Here is a 14,014-nt window from a genome sequence, read left to right as displayed (position 1 = left end):
TACAAGGAGGTATTTGGGCAAACTAGTTTATAATGTGAGTTTATGTGGTACGAGCATCGATGCACAACAATGTTTTCTCTTGTTTACATGACAAAAGTAGTGGATTGTTGCCAATTTTTGACTTGGACATTTTATGATAGGTTCAAATGACTCAAGCTCTTAATAAGAAGTTTGAGCAAGCAAGGCACAATATGTCAGAGGAGGAGTTGAAAAGGTTGGAGGAGAAGGAGCTCGATGAGGTTGCATCTAGGTTTGGTGACCGTATTGGGAGGGTATGTAAGTGTTAGCCCTTGCAAACTAGAAGCATGACTATGTGATATGAGAATGTGTCATAATTATGTAGACATGGTTTGTAGATACTCAACATTATTGATCCTAAGCTTGGTGATGAATGGCAGACGAAAGTTTGAGCTCCGAAATGGGGACACGATAGCTTCGCGACTTTGGAGAAGCTAAATATGTTGGCCTTGTTTGATGCTTCAATTGAAACAAAGGTGTTTTGGTTGTCTCTCTTAGAGGCTAATAAGGTAACAAAGATAGCTTATGGGATTACTCGTGGGGATCATGTATTTAAAAAGCAAATACATGTATCATTAAAGTGTGTTTGAAAATCATTGCCAATTTCTTAATGAGTTTCTACATTTGATGTAGTTGGTTACGAAGAAAGGGCTTGCTTGATAAAGTATATTAGAGAGCACAACATGTTCTAGGTGATTATGTCAATGTGCCTAGAGGAATTATTAGTCCACAAGATTGCCCTATGTTTGACTATTTTGAAGAGGTGAAGCTTGAAGCTAGGAAGCATATTTTTTCTATTGAGGGTAGAATTAAGACAAAGGAAAAGAGCCTTAAATTGAGAGCTCTTAAGAAGCTTGACCTCTTTCAAATGGCGTCTCAAAGGCTAGTTTATAGGTACTTTTTTTTGCTATGGAAACCTAATGAGTCATGTGCATCTTTATGGCAACTTAGTGGATTGTTCTTCATATTATGTAGATTCTTTTTGTGGTTGAAAGAAAAGAGCCACATTCCCTCGGTTCCTATTAGAGCAAGAAAGTGGCTCTTTCTCAACAACGAGGAGGAGTGTATGTATCCACCACCCATGCGCAACCTCTCTCGTTGGAGTTGGATAACTACCCATGGTGGACATATATGGTGCTGGGGCATGTGCTTGAGAGAGAGAGAGCTTCATGACCAAATGAAGCACAATGACTCTGTTGAAGAGCCTGCTACAAGGATACGGACTCCTAAAGATACAAGTTTTATAAAATCTTGTTTCGTGAGGTTTCTTGTTTCTTGTTTTGGTATTGGTTGGCTGTATGTTCAAAAGGATGATGTGTGTGCTTTCAAGGTCTTGGGGGGCAAGGTGAAGCTCGCCCTTCTTCGTCTTTTGCGCAGCAGCAAGTCAATGATGTGCCAAAGGATGTGCCACCTCCACATGGTCTTTTGTGCAGCAGCAAGTCAATGATGTGCCAAAGGATGTGCCACCTCCACATGGTATTTCTATGATGATTTATTATATTGCTATGTGTTTTATGTGATTGTGTTTCAATTCTATGGGGTCTTGCCCTGTGTTTTGGTTCTAGGTTATTTGGTTTTTATGTAGGCCTTAAAGGCCGCATTGTTGATTCTAGGTTATTTGGTTTTTATGCAGGCCTTAAAGGCCCCATCGTTGTCAAAAAGTCCTCTCCTTTCGTATTTGTGTCGAAGCTTGCGTATGGTGATCTACCACTACTTGGAGATGCCAAGTGCATAGCGATAGTCGTCGACTACATTGCTATAGGCCGTGATTTCGCATCTAGTGTGACAAACCTTGGGTGGGCGCCGGTACATAAGCAAATGATCAAAACTAAGCCAGAGGGCAGAGAGTACATTTAGGAAGGGGAGGCCATTGGGGGATTGGGCTAGAGATTTCATCTTCCTGGACCTCCCATTTGGAGGGGTGCATCATGCACCAACCACACACCCTGTTTTGGGATGTGTGTACAGAGGACCATGTGCATTATGGTGTGGCCCTTTCTACTTCGACACTATCAAACTCTGGTTGGTTGCTTATTATGGCATCATTGGGAGGTACGTCTATAATTTTTGTTTGGAAATTGAGTGTATTTGATATTGTGTCCACATGAATCATCGCTCCTCTCACTTTTTCGTAGGAGATTCAATTGGGTGGGTGAAGAGATTCTGTCGAGTTTCAGACTTAGTGATATTACATCGTGGTGTTGTGCTTCACCACAACACATATGACTACCTTGAGACTGCTTGGCTACGTACCGCGGTAAGATTGGTGTGTGCTTGTTCGCATGTTTTATTAAAAATGTGTTAGTTGTAGTCATGCTAATATTCATTATGTTGCTTGATGTTTCAGTGTGACACTTATGTTCTTTCGATGGTGCATCGCCATGGGATGCATCCGCCATCTTACATTGGTGATAGTCTACCCTACTTTGATTGTTTACGCATGCAGCCTGCAGACATGGTGTTGTGTCACTACATGCCAAATGCATATATGGCATTGGCCCCCTCATCAAGAGAGGCATGTCGAGGGAGTCTTGAGAGGAGCCAGAGCTTTCTTGGTTGTTTTCTAGAGTTGTTGTGCCGACCATGAGGTATTTGCCTTGAGTTGGGATGTGGCACAACTCCCATCCTCAAGGCATGTTTACTTACAAGGCGTGTTTATGCATCCATTAACATGGATGAGAGACTTAGCTTCGCACTAGGAAGCAGCCTAGGGAGGATGATTCTACATCTTTTGGAGATGAGGATGTGGACAAAAATGCGGCTACAAACCCGTTCGATGATTAGTGATGCACCTTCACTAGCTACACATTTCTTGCTACTTATGGATATTAATGATAGGGTTTTGATTGCTATGAGTTTTCGGTGTGGTGTATGTTTTGACACATCATGGATATATATGACACGGTTCTGGTTTTGATGCTATCATTTTGTCTTCTGAGTGGTAATTTCTGAAAGTTAACGTAACTTTTGGTTTCTTGGAAAAGTGTGTTGTCAATGTATGCTGAAGAAATGGCAAGATCAATGGCGGATGATGAAGGGTGCGAGAAAGATGTCTTGCAATGTCGTCTAAGGCACAACGTCTTCATGATGATGAGTGTGACTCACCTTAGTCATTCGGATTAGCTCTTATATTTGTGTTTCGATTTTGTTGCGGGGTAATCTTTTTCCTAGTATCTTAGTTGATTGTTAGTCTTTCGATATTGAACTCACATAAGCTACAAATATACCGAGGGTCTTTTGTGTACAAAGCATTCAAAAACAAGAAACTAAATTGTATACTATAATCTTTTGTTGTGGATGCAAAATCTTCATTGGGTGGCGATAGGTGCAACTTGTCTTTGTCTTTGTTTTTCAATTTTGTTACATAGTGATAAAGTACCCTCGTATCTTGGTTGATCATGTCGTTTTGATGGGTTTCGCTCAGTTATTTTGGTTCGCTCCGGTGTTTGGTAGAACTCCTGATGTTCAATCCATCACCATGATAGCCATAGATTAAGTGAGCCTAAGTGAGCAATGCAATTACATGGAGTAATCTCCATCATTGACTGCTCTAAAACTAGGTAAATTCCAACATTTGATATTTCACTCTCTTTAAAGGAGCCTAAGTGAACAGTGCAACTACATGGAGTAATATCCATGTCATCATCATCTGCTCTAGCTCTAAAATTAGGTAAATTCCAACCTTTGAATAAACATATCACTCTCTCTAAAGGCCTTAAACTTCAAGCTTTGAATAAACATTTCACTCTCTCCGAAGTCCTTAAACTTTTCCAACATTAACTCAAGGCTTTAAAAGCTTTCACCACCTTACTACACCCACAAATAAGCCATCACACAAATTCGTTTCTTATTTTCTCTCTTTGTGGTTGACACAAAACCATATCTTTCTCACCATAAGAGAAAACCCCATTCTCAAATCAACAAAGATATTATTTTTCCACATAATAAGGCTTTTATATTATCATTAAAATTTGGGTTTTCATGAAACTCGACATGCATAAACTACACCTTAAATCTAACCAAAATGTTCTCAATTGTCTTAACAATTGTTAAATCAATTCCTTCGTTTAAAGCTCTAATTTCTCAGTAAGAAAATGAGCTCTAATATTAAATGAAGCACCCCGAGTAAGTCCACTTACTTGTGTCTCTGCCCAACATCGACAAACACATAAGTAAACCTAAGAAGCTCGGCCAAGCATTTGTAATCCATAGTCATCTACACATAAACAATATACACATTCATGAGGACATAGGTGGACTAGGCTAGCACTTGCCACACCTGACCAGAGGATCCAAACTAGATATGACAAGAAGCCACTCTCGAGCTAGAGACCACCGCACAACCCCAACCTAGCCTCTGCCCCATCAAAGGCATGCACGTCCCATACAACACACTCCTAGTCCTCACAATTATGATTGGTGCGACTAGCTAGTGGGTTAATTAATAATTAAGTCCTTGGGAGGCTTCTCTCCCAAGTTCAGAGTCCCACTAGTGCACATATTGTAATAAATTGTTCAATCAACCTCCATGCTAGCCTTGTTATGTCTAGACACGAGGCATAACATGAACACTAAACACATTAAATTATTTGACTTGCAACTCATCATTGGGGAGAATGAATAATCTCACACAAAAAACATTTTATTGATAATTTATCTTTCAAATTTGTAAATTCAAGATAGCCTTGTAAAATTTAGTAGACATAAGTTTAATGGCATGTTAAGAAAAATGTTTTCTAAGAACTATGGAGAGTTGGACTTTGTACTTTAGAGCAATTCCTATATTTACACTTTTCTACTTCACATGGAAAAAAACTATTTCTCAAAAAGGGAAGATAAATTTAAGATAAGGCCAACCCAAGTAGAAAAAAAACTATTTCTTAAAAAGGGAAGATAAATTTAAGATAAGGCCAACCCAAGTAGAAAAAAAACGATTTCTTAAAAAGGGAAGATAAATTTAAAATAAGGCCAACCCAAGTAAAGATCATTGAAGACAAGCACTCAAGTGGGAGTGAAGTGAAAAGTTGGAAACATGCCCTTCTAGGAGATATACATGGAAAAGCAATCCAAGATCAGTGAAGGTTTGGCATGTCGAAAGCGTTATAGCATCAGAGTTCATTTGGGATGCACGGAGCTCCAACAAACTAGTTTTTACTGTGACTAATATGACAAGGAGAGAGCTCTCATTGTATATAAAAATTTGGGGATCATTATGCTAACACATTGGCTTTGGCTACTAGCACTAAGCTAGTTAAGTGATGTCAACATTCAATGTTGCCTTTAATATGAAGGGATGAAATTTGAACATTTTAGTTGTAAATTAAGACATGAATGTTGCCTTTAATATGAAGGGATGAAATTTGAACATTTTAGTTGTAAATTAAGACATTAGTATGATTTCTAGTGAATTTCAAGCCTAAATCCAGAGCTAAGCCTAAGCATTACCTTAAATTTTAAAGGTTTAAAAAACAATTTTTTTTTTCGAGCGAGCACTGGGCCGCCATACTCGACGAACATTATTTTCGAGAAGTGGACCAGACTCCACTAATAGAATTCGTAAATAAACAGAACTATGAAAAAAAAAATACTACAGAGTACAAGCCTGACGTGATGTATACTCCAATATAATTGTAATAAGTAAAGAAAACCAGAAGACACTAATCATAATGGGTAGGGTCTAAAAAGTTTTGAAGGCAACTTACGAGTACCCTTGTTAGGCCTCCAATTTTGAAATGCAAGTACCTTGTAAAAAGCAGGCACTTCTTTTAATAATTCAACTGTTTGGAAAAGCTGCTCTCCAACATGAGGCACAGCTTTGCTTTTTACCAAACATTAGAAATCATGGAGAGCACTACTGAGGAGAGCCATAGTACAAGGTGGTGGTGGTGTTGGTGGGTGGTGATGGTGCATCTGAGATATTATCACATCCACCTCAAGAGACTCGGATCCAAGCCCCCTGGCTTGGCACACCCCCATTCACTACATACAGCAAATAAAAGCCAGGAGGTGCAGCTATGGCGCTTGGTGGTCCCTCTACCTTACCCACATAGCCTGCACCTGAAGAAGCATTCAATGCAATTGGCTGCAATATCAGCTGCCTTTGATTCATTGCAGTTGTGTGTGTGGAAAAAGAAGGTGCATATAGCTTGAACTCCACAGTAGATGGGGCTTCTGCCACTGTAAAATCCACTTCAAATGTCACCCCATAGCCTATCTCACCATTGTAAGCTCTAATAGCAGGCCTCTGATTATCAAAAGAGCTGTCTAAGTAATATGGCTTGTAGGCCTCTATCCTTAGCTCGGTTGGATAAGGCACATTGCTGAATGCATAGCCTGGATTGGGGTTGCTTCCGCCCACTAGAACCCGCCCGTCCGGCAGTAAAGCTGCACTTGAATGGTACAACCTTGGTATGGCTGTGGATGCCAGCACTTGAAACCTTGACCCACTACCTGCATTGGGTGTATAGAGATATGGAGATAAAGCTGGGTTTGCTGCACTGCCCCACCCTGCTGTCCCTTGCTTTGCCCCATTGATTATGAGTACCTCTGATGTGGGTAATATTATCATGTCACCCATCACGCGGCTAGAGGGCATGTTCTCCATGTCCCAGCTTGGATTAGGGTCTGTTATCACCATCCTTGCACATGTCTGCAATGCTGCAGGGTATGAATTCTGTGCCACTTCCTGAAAAGCCCCATGAGGAGCCCCCCCACATATCATCACTTCCACTTTTTGGAAGTTGTCGCCCGCGGACAATGGTAGCAGCACAGATGACCCTGAAGAGGGGTAGTTCCTGCTGCCACCCATCAACTCTGGGAAAGTTTTCACCACCTGGTTGCTCTTATAATTCAGAAGAATAGACTTAGAATTGGCAAAAATAAATAGGTTACCATCAGAGGATAGGTGGACAAATGGGTAGAGGTTGTTTTCTGCAGATGGCTCATTGGTTTGGTACAAGAAAGGGAGCTGGATGGCACCTGAGCTCTTAGGAGCAAATTCATATGAGAATGCCCTTCTGCCACCTACAACAATAATATTATTATCAGGAAGGATTTGGTTGGATGCATACCACCGAGGCGCAGCGAGGTGAGCAGAAAGCTCATTCCAATCACATCCCCCATCATTGCATGGAGAGAATAACCTGATGGATTGAGAACCATCATTCCAACCTCCAGTAGAGACAAAGGTACCATCTGAAAGGAACGCACCGGATGAGCACCATGTGTCGGTCCGGACCTCGAGGGGGCGGATGGAGTTAGTGGCGAGGTTAAGCTCAATAGAATGTGCATAGCAGTCTACTTTGAGGGCAAGGTCATTGGAGTCATTTCTACACTTGCCCCCTGGCAACTTCAGCTGGGAGGGTCCATAGTCAGTTCTGTCATACATGATGACTGTGTTGGCAGGGGTGATAGTCATGTGCATGGCAGAGACACCCCCATTCTGAACAAGAAGCTCCCATGACCCAGACAAGACTGACTCTCCATACTCTACCCACTGGAAAATGTACAACAGAATCCATGCAAAAGCTACAAAATTAAGAACTCTGAGGCACAGGGGGGGGCTCCTCATGGCTTCTAGGGGGAGGCTATGGTGGGGTGAAACAATGGCAGAGAGTGCTGTGCAGAAGCTATCTCCACCTCATATATAAGCAGAGGCTAGAGATGACACCTCCACACAGTCCACGAAGATAAGGGCATGGAGGAGGAGAGAAGTGGAAATTGAGTTCTGAGAAAAAATCTAACAAGGGGGGCCTAGGAGGCATTGAAGGACCCGGAAATGGTCTAAAAGAAGGGCATGTGCGGGAAAGTAATGATGTGGAGTGGAAAGGATAGTCGTGCAAGTACTGCCTCTAAAGGAAATCTAGGGTGTAGATTCTAGCTCCTAGCACACATCAATGGCAAATTACAATGCTTGACAATGCACTATTGATTACATTGATAAATCAAAGAAATAAAGGACAAAATCATAGGGTGATAAGATCCCAATGAGAGTCTCATGCAATTTCTATGGTATGAACTTTGAAGTATATACATTATTGATGTAATTGGGTTTAAAAATCAGGTTTCAATACAGCCCACAATAGCCCACGTGGGCAATGCAGGAAGAAGCATATGATTTGGAAATTAAGAGCTTGATTAGGGAGGTAAGTGTGATTAGAGGCATAGCCGATGATTGATGTAATTGGCAGTAAAAATCAGGGTGCAGGAGAGCCCAATTGGGCAATGCATTAGGAGAACATGATTATGATTAGGAAGGTACTTAAGAGGGTGATTAGGGGGTTAAGTGTGGTTAGAGGCTTTGCCTGTTAGAGCTGGCGAGGGTAGTGGGTCGTGTGTAAATGAGATTCCCATTGATGAGTAGTACTCCTGCAGTTGGTGAGGGGTGCAGCTGGCGTCTGTTAGGATTTTAAATGCCTTCCCCTTTGGAGCCTCAAGGGTGGCAGCCGCCTGCACATCCACCTCAGCACCCGGGACATTAACTTTTTCTCCAAAATTGCATGCCTACGTTCCATTTTTCCTTTTTTTTAAATCAAAAGAAGAGAAAAAAAAACTTTCCCTTCTATTAAGTACAATAAATTCATACAACGGGAGAAAAAAAGACTTCTATTCAGTAAAATAAAATCATTAAAAAATTCCCCACAAAGAGACTTCTATAAAGTCAAATAAAATCATTGAAAAATTTCCCCACAAAAGAGACTTCTATTAAGTAAAAAGACTTTTATCAAGTAAAATAAAATCATACAAAGGTAGAGAACTTTGATTTTTCTATATTTCTTGGGATTTTTTCCCATTTTTTATTCACATTTTTGAACCTTGGATACCTTTTACAACTACCTTTGATTGCACTCTTTCAAATTTCGTCTCTACATAGGTACATGGCATGTGCATTTTGTGCTTTTGTGCTTTCTTCAGTTCAGGTCCCCTCTTGTCCCTTAACATACCTAGGTACAATCCTATGGGGTCTTTTCACATATATCTATTCTGTCCATTTCCAATGAGTTGGGCGGGGCGTCGGCACGCAAGCTTATGGTCCACACCTCACAAAGGACCCCCACCATGGGCAAGTTGCTAGTTAATAATAAAGACCCTATGATAGTACATTGTGTATCATGTTCTCGAGATTTTTTCTTTTTTCTTTTTCTTTTTTCTTTAAAAAGCGCAACTAATTCCTAGTTAATGATCTCAGGGCCCCGCATGCCCTTTTACATACACCCCTCATGATGAATTCTTCCCACTATAAAAAGAAAAGTTGTTCAATGTGTCCTTAAAAGCCTTCCTACCAATCTCAAGACATCAACCATAATTTTATTTCACCTGTACTCTACACATTTTTTAGAAATCATATAGCATTGGTTGGGCTGGGCTTACATCGAGCATGTTAAGCATAAATCTTAACTTAATTACCTTCAAACATATGACCAAAGTACACATACAAAAGAAGTTCATCATTTTTAATCTCACCACTTTACATGAATTCTTCCTTATGTAATAGGGAAGAACATATTCTTGCCTATGCAATAGGTGTGGAGTTTGTGTGCGAATGACAGCTTACCAAGCATGGTGTGAGTTGTTAAGGAGTTAAAATAGAAGCTGTAAAAAATATACTTGCAGTATATATTTTTCTCGTATTTTTACAACAAGAGTTTAGGTTAGAAAGTAGTAGTTCAAGAATAAGGAAAGAAAGTTATAGGCCAATAGCATTGTCACACGATCATCCGAACGTGTTGTTGTGTTGTATTACGAGAGTTGAATTTCGATAAAAGTAAAAGTGCATTTGCCCAAATTATCTCATTTTAATTGAATGTGAGCGTATATAATATAACCTTTTTACACATATTATCCAACAATTTTATGGTTTCATCTTAAGGACCTAGCATATAAAGAAACAACCAAAGTGGCTCTAATTTGTGTGTCCTTTAAAATTTATACATATTACGCAATAGTTTTATGTTTTCATCTTAAGGACCTAGCATATAAAGAAAATAGCCATAGTGGGTCAAATATTTATAACTTGTTTATAAACTCTAGAATTATAACGTACTCCCTTTATTAAAGTAGATGGAGCATTGCTGGTCATACACAGAGTATTGAGAAAGCTATTGAGATCAGGCCCTTGTAACTTGCCGCGAGAGACTATTTTCTTATGCTACGAAGAATTGTTTACCACAACATCTCTAACCATAAAATAAGACTCTAAACTTGTAAACCCATTCCATTCAACATGATGGTGTACATGGGCACTCATTAGCAATTCGCACTACCTTAGATCCTCTCAACACCAAGCAAAATCAATTAAGTTAACAATTTTCACATGAAAAATGCCATAGCCTCACCTAATTTGAAGCTAGCAAAACTAACTCCCCACCTTTCATTCATTTTCATTTTTATTCCTTAGTAATTTTAATAGTTTCAAGGCTTTGTACCTCATGTAAAAGCCCAAATATTTAGGGGTGCCCACTAATTCAGTTCACACAAGAGTCTCTCTCTCTCTCTCTCTCTCTCTCTCTCTCTCTCTATATATATATATATATATATATATATATATATATATATATATAGAGAGAGAGAGAGAGAGAGAGTGTGTGTGTGTGTAAAGAGTCTCTCTCTCTCTCTCTCTCTCTATATATATATATATATATATAGAGAGAGAGAGAGAGAGAGAGAGTGTGTGTGTGTGTGTGTGTATAGGGCCAGTCATGAGAGATAACGGATGGAGTAGCTCTAGAAAGGTTGCACAAATTGCAAAGCTTACGCACAAGTTTAATGGAGAGGGTGATCCTAGAAGACATATCGAGGTATTCGATTAAGTTTGTGAGGCCTTAGGTGAGAGAAATGAGCTTGCAAACACCAACTCCTTTAGCCTTACACTAGATGGCAAAGCTGGTGATTGGTATTGGACCCTGAGAGTTGAAGAACATCTAAACTTTATATTTCTTCGTCGACATTTATTCCTAAGCACTTTGTGCATGAGGGAGAGTTTTGAAGTGTGGCTTCAAAGTTACACAAAGATGAGAGAGAAGAAGACAAGTCAATGAGATACTTTATTAGTTATCTCAAGCATTTAAACTCTCATTATGCTCTACATGAGCACTTCTCCAATAATGAGCTACTTGATCAATTCATCCACGGGCTTAGACATGAAGATATCCATAATGGTTTAGTCTTAGAGGTATCACCACCTGGGAGGACGTCACAGCTAATGCCATCCAGCTTGTGGATAACCTACTAATGATAAGGGGAGTGTCAGAGCTTCAAATTCTAAGTCTATTTCATCACAACAATAGCCACCAACTAGTAGCACCACCATTGTAAAACCTATAGCTAAAGGAAATACCTTAGCAGAAATGACTCGGACTGACTTCTCAAAAGATCTCCAAGAGGAAATGAAGACTAGAAAAGCTCCAGATATAATGTGCACATGTACCCAAGGAGAGAGCTTCATTGGTGTCCCATTTGTCATCAAGGACATACCACCAGCGAATGTCCAATTTTGAGGGCTCGTTTATAATGGTAACTATGGCTTTTGTGGGCACTATGGTCACGAAGCTTGAGATTTTCGAACATGCCTACACGCTATTATGCACACAATGAGACCATTGATAGCCTTGTGTTGGAACCACCACAAGCATTATCCCTCGGTTCTGTCACAAATCAAGAAATGGTTAAGCATCCCATGCAACAACTCCTATCAAAGGGCATGCACAATACACCCAATGTGTCATTACCTCCACCAGTCTTAAAGCCGTAACCACCTCCACCAAGGATGACACCTCTTAATCAAGTAAGCTTTGAGGAGCTTATTGATTACCAAGAATATGAGGTGGATGTCAAACCCATTCCACACCTCTTTGATCACCCCACATAGTTGTTGTTGAGATGTCAAGCTCAACACAAGCTCACACTTATGATATGTCTGGGTGACTGTTTCTGCCACTTACATCACCGGCGTGTTTGGTAGGATGCTCACATGATAGACCTTCGCCAACAATTCTACAGTTGGACTACACCAGCTACTAGTCCACCACTGAGTTATGGACCAACTCACTCACTTAGTGTGTTCACATTATGGACCATATGTACATAGTACTTTAGTACTTATGTTGTATTTCCCTTATCTTTTGGTAGAACCCTTTTGTTGAGAAGAAGAACAACAACAATTTTCTGCCTCTCATCTTGTGTGTTCTCTTCTAGGGTTTGTGTGAGTGTGTGTGTATTTGCAAGAGCTCAAGCTCTCTTCCTCCCTACATCTTTTCATGGTATCAGAGCCTAGTTCATGCTAAGAAGCTAAGCAGCAAGCAAGAGAAGCACAGGAAGTGGTACGAGAGTAAGAGCTTCACCTACTCTTCCCTCTTTGTGTTGGCTACTACACTCTTGTCGGGAGCTCTTTGGGAGGCACCACCAAACGAACTCTGATTGAGGAGCTTTCTTTACTATAATGTCCTTTGGACAGCCCAAGCAAGTGAGAGTCTTAGATACTATACACCCTAGTACCTTAATGACTACTACTAAGACTCATAAACCCCTAGATGTGCCTAGTGTCATCATGGAAGAGACTAAGGCTTCCACCACTCGTAGTTTGATCCCTGATTGGCTCAAGGGACAATTATCGTTATGGAAACCCTGAGCCCAACTCAAAGATGGATTTTCCAATCTCACCAACACCTTTTTAATGGAAAAGAGGTCATGAGTTTGCCACTAAGAACATCCCTAAATTGTTGGATTTTATAGCCTCACAAATAAGTACAATGATAATTGCCCAATTAAATGGAAATCTTGAATTGTTTAAAGCGGTGAGAGCTCTTCTTAAAGCGGTGAGAGCTCTTCTTAATGGAGGACTCAATGTATGATTACCACCATTTACTAACATGCATAAGGCACGTTCCCACTATACAATGGAGACACCTCGAGTTGTGCCAATGAAAGAAGGAAATGCCGTGTCCCCACTATACAATGGACACCTCGAGTTGTGCCAACGGAAGAAGGAAATGCCAAATCTATAGTTAAAATTACACTTAATAAACTAGGACAATACTTTGAAGGTGACGAGTCTAATGCATTACTACTACCAGTCTCACTGCCAAGGGCATCACAGTAATGGGAGTCCTAGATGGTGGTACGGGAGTGAGCATCATCACCAAGAAATGCTAGGAGAAGATGGCCAAGCTACATTTGAAAGTCTTAGATATCATTGCCAAGATGGCTGATGGGACTGTCGCTAAACCTATCGAGATTTTTCGAGATTTAAAGATCACGGTTCTTAACATTGGGTTAAACATACCTTCATTGTTGTGGACTTTTTCAAACAACCCAAATCGCATGAAATGATCTTAGGACGCCCCTTCATGAGAGAGGCAAAGATGGTGCATGACTAGTCTAAGAACCATGTCTACCTCCAATTCAATGATTCCGTCATCAAGGTGATCTTGTGTGACTGGCCGCATATATCTTATGGTGGGTAGTGGAGGACTTTTTGAAAATCATTTAGACACCACGACTCATTCAGCCCCATTATAATACTACTACACTTACAGAGAAGAGACCGATGTAGGGAAGGACCCACCCTACAACAATGATGCTAAAAAAAAAGTTATTGAGCCTGAAGATGATCTAAACTGGATACATATAATAGATAGTTGGGGAACCGGAAGATCTACATGGGTTACACCTGATGGTGAGGAGCTCCCCAAGGTTGTGCCATTACAAATGATTCGTGCTCTACCTTCTGATGTCAAGGGAATTGGCTATACTAAACTTGCGTCCACATGAAATAACTTTGACACAAGCACCAATGGTGGTGAGGAGTCTACAGTAGATACCGAAAGCAACATCAACTCTTTAGACACTATGAGCAAAATAGAGCTAACAACATCAAGAGAAATAGAATAGAGGTGTACTCAACCCTATATAAATGCCCTCATAAAGGCCCTCTGTCTAATGGAGGGATTGGCAAGTGGAACAAGAACTACAGAGAGCATCTTTGAATTTGATGCTAAGT

At 40.4% G+C, this 14,014-nt stretch overlaps 1 pseudogene across 1 annotated transcript; it reads right to left on the bottom strand.

Moving 5' to 3' along the window:
- Positions 1-5,635: 5,635 nt before the first annotated feature.
- On the bottom strand, positions 5,636-7,773 carry LOC147612645 (aldehyde oxidase GLOX pseudogene; annotated as a pseudogene). Its single transcript, XR_015263480.1, has one exon. The product of XR_015263480.1 is annotated as an aldehyde oxidase GLOX pseudogene (transcript).
- Positions 7,774-14,014: the final 6,241 nt, after the last annotated feature.

Source organism: Cibotium barometz, chromosome 45 (assembly GCF_041138505.1).
Source record: "Cibotium barometz isolate CiBa-2024 chromosome 45, ASM4113850v1, whole genome shotgun sequence".
NCBI classification, from domain to species: domain Eukaryota; kingdom Viridiplantae; phylum Streptophyta; class Polypodiopsida; order Cyatheales; family Cibotiaceae; genus Cibotium; species Cibotium barometz.
The sequence above is the reverse complement of the archived record's forward strand: the minus strand, read 5'-3'. Positions and strand labels throughout refer to the sequence as shown.